The sequence below is a fragment of the Cylas formicarius genome, unplaced genomic scaffold (genome assembly GCF_029955315.1).
Source record: "Cylas formicarius isolate icCylForm1 unplaced genomic scaffold, icCylForm1.1 PGA_scaffold_3__17_contigs__length_32017465, whole genome shotgun sequence".
Taxonomy (NCBI): domain Eukaryota; kingdom Metazoa; phylum Arthropoda; class Insecta; order Coleoptera; family Brentidae; genus Cylas; species Cylas formicarius.
Window position 1 is genome coordinate 13393519 of NW_026844326.1, and position 4051 is coordinate 13397569.

Here is a 4051-nt window from a genome sequence, read left to right on the forward strand (position 1 = left end):
AACCCTGCGGGCGGTTGTACGATTTCGTGTTGAACGCCGTTGCTGCTGATGCTTTTGTCCGGGTCGTCTGTAGTGACGATGTCCACCTGGGAGTCGAAGGATTGTAAAATATTATATGGATTTTTCAAATTTGACTCTCACCATTGGAATCTCGGAAACGATGAAAGATGTTATTAAACAGAAAAAAAAAACCACAAATGGATCATGTCAAGGAATTTAGTTTTATACTTTAATAAATGTTCAAAAGATTCCAACGGCAATGACCTAAAAAAAATTCAATATTTTGTCTTATTTTTAAATAGGGAAACGTCGCTGAATTTTTCCTCAATTTGAATTTAAAGCTTTAAAAATATCGATAGGGCATCTCAACGAAAATATAATGCAAAGTAAAATATTTAGTATTCTGTTGAATTAAAAGAACGGAGCCACATATAAAGGCCCGAACAGCTTATAAATTATGCAAAATATTTATTTCATTTTTATTGCTGCCCAGTGCTTGGAATCTAAAATTAAAATGATTACGGTCAGAACCAGGATATCGCCATACAGCGCTGGCATAATTTGAAATAAATTGATCCGTTTGTCAGATAATTCTAATGGACTTGATGATCTATTATTGGATAGGATTCCTTTAAGGTAAAAGAAATAAAAATATACCGAGAGGAGTACCTCTTTTCCACAGTGAAGACAATGGATCTGATGTTCGGCAGTATGACTGCTAGGATCGCTATAGAAAACACTGTCGCTACCGGGACTGACTGACCTAAGGGACTCCGCGCTCAGCGCCTTCAGTTTCGAAGTATCCGGAGGACTTTTCTGTGGGCTACGTTTTATCGAAGTCGAACTGGAATTACGTAAAGTTAGTCCCTACATGCATGCGTTAGCTGAATCAATTTTTATTAATGGAGAGTATACAACGCAGTGAAATGTAAAATTATTTCTAGCCAAAAACCGACATTTTGACTTTAATTTGACGAAAGTTACAAAATTTTCCAATTTTAGCCATAAAATTTTAGGTAAATAAAGATGGTATTTCCTACAATCCATTCGTAGTAGCCGTACGATATTAAAAAATTATAATATAGTTTTGGAGGTGAACAAATTTGAAATGAAAATACTGAGCGGGAGATTTGGCGTGAGCTACTGATATTAATTTATGCCTGATATGGTCCATAGTTCGATGCAATAATATGCAAAATTGTATAACCAAAAGCACTACAAGTAAAGTATTCAATTTTACCATTTAATTTTTCTTCGAAATGTCATAATTTTTAAATTATGAAATATGCAGGATGTTTTCTAAAGGAATTTCAATCTAAAAACCTTTTCTTTGCATGGTCATAACAATATCGTTAATATGAGAACATGGAGACAATTATCATCATTATTATTTCTTAGTTAAGTAATTGTCTATCCATTAAAACACTTCAAAAAATCGAAGTACGAATACGAAGTACGTAAACTTAAATAAATAAAATAAATTTAAATAAGATTCGTTTATTATTTATCGTGTTGTTGGTATGTTATGTCATTTCATTAAAATTGTAAAAGTAAACAGAACAGTCTCCTATTTTTTTTTTCTGAAAGGCTTAGATACTTTGTTTTAGATAGTTAGTTATTTTATTTTCACAAAAAAAGTTCTGGATGGCAGTGGCGACCTAATTAACCAAAACATTATTTGTTGATAGGCAGTCAGTGTCACGCCAGTGATTTCTTTAGAAAAATATTGACATTTGAATTTGGGTTTCACTTAAAAATAAAAACTAATTTCTCTGCATGCTGCCATATTGTTATCACCAAGCAGAGAAGAAGTTTTTATTTTTATAAGCAAAAACCGTATATCGGATTGATAAATCAAGAAATTAAATTTCTTTATAAATGATTGGAGATAGTAAGAATAATTTTTATTTTAAAAGAAATCAGTGGCATACCATCAATACCACAAATATATGAAATTCCCAAAAATCGTTTACCCTAATTATTGCCATTCAATTAGTAAACACCTTCTATATTCTGCCTAAAGAGTTAGCTGTAGAATATCCTAATAATAGAAGTTTTTCATAGTTGCAGTAAATTTCAGTTACATTTCTTAAATATTTTTCAAGTGTGGGACCAATTAAAACTAGGTTATATTTTGAAAAAAATCGAATCAATTAAGAATCCTTGAACTTAAGATGTCATTAACTTTATTGAAACGAATACTAATTTTGACTGCAGAATGCAAACAGGGGTCCTACTTTTGGCTCTCTGGAGGCAACTTGTATAATATGAATGTAATTTTTTTGGACCTGTATAGCGCAAATATCATTCTAAAATTCTATTTTTGAGCTTGTCAATTCAATCAGTAATTAAAAAGTACAATACTTGCTATGTTATAATAAATTTTGGAACATTCTGACCACAAACTAACCAAAACTAATCTAGTGGGAAGTTGTCCAGAAATGTAAATGGAATTTAAAACGGGAACTATTGCTACATTTTGCTTGCATCGCTTACTCTTACATTATTAATATTAATAATAATTAATAAAGAATACTTTAGGTTTAGGTAGCATAAATCTTATTGAAATGTGAACTAATTAATTTTTTTATTCTTTTGCATTTTTGGAACAACCTGTTTAAGATAAATGTAATTTTCATTCTAAAGTTCTATTCTTGTATTGTTTGAATTAGGCACTTTACTGCAATCGAGAAACCAAGGAATATTTCTGAAACGGACGTTACCTGAGTTTATCTTGAATAATGTCCGCCTGCAAAACTTTGCTCTGTCCCTTTCCGGACTTTCTACGAGACAGGCTTCCGGGTAGACTAGACGGTTTCGATTCGTCAGATTCGTTCCTCTTGTGATTTTTCTGGCTGGTTGGCGATCTTGGAAGAGATTTTCTTCGGCTGTTTTCTTTTACTTTTTTTGCCCGTCTCGGCGACGTTTGATTGAGCGCATATTCTTTTCCCGTACTCGACTCGTCCGAAGTTGCTTTGTATCCCGCTTCTCCCGGATACGGCGACTTTTCCCTGTACGGCGAACTTTTCCGACCTTGATAAATCAAATTAAAAAATATTCCATATTTTGCTTTCTCTCACTACCGTGTAAACTTTTTTTGTAGCCCTGCATGGGACTGCGCGTCCTCGACTTGGAACGTTTTCTCTCCGTGATGATCTTCAGGGTGTCATTGCCCGGCGACAGTTTGATTTCCGTACGCTTTGTTTTGCTGTTTTTGCCATTGGAAAAAGCGTACGAGTCCTTTTGTTTGTTCGCGGTGAGATCCAAATGAAACTCTCGTCGTTTGGAGTTCGCGGGTTCGTCGTGTTTAGGAGATTTCCAAGTGATACTGAACGAAATAACGTGCAAAGATTTATGTTATGCACGTTGATAGTGGCGTGAGAAGAACCGACGAATATAATAATAAGATTGCTTTCGAAAAATCGACGCTGGGCAGACTAAGTTCGAAGCGCGTAGCAGCTTTGTATTTTGAAAAGAAACCGAGACATTATTTTTCTATCGTGCTCCTGTGGACCACTATGGAACTTTCGCAAAATCGATGTAAAAAAATTCCAAAGTTAAAAAAAATACTTTGCGGTACTTGATCGCACCCAACTTTAATGGTTTAAATGTGGGTCTGGACTTCTGCTTCTCTGCTAAATCTGCTGAAACGCAAAAGTCTACAGGAGCTATATTTTGGTGTAAAACAAATTGACTTCTGAAGCGCATTACAATTATTTTTCGATCTCGTACACCGTTTTTGAGAAATGATTTTTTCTCGATACCCTATAAATACGGTTTTTAAATTTTTAAAAATACCTCCCGACCCCCCAGGTATATGTTCCGCTAGGGGATCAAACTCTATATTTGTGCCAATTTTGAAATCGATAACTGCAAATCTCGGACACCTATCGTGTTTCATAGCGATGTACGAAAAATAGACGAAAATCGCAAAAAAAGACAGATGCCGATTCCAATCGCAGCCATTTTCTATGGGCTTATGTGTCTCGTGGCCAGTTTAAAAGGAGCGAAACTTCAGCTCCCTCACTCAAACCGTTGGGAAGTTATTCAC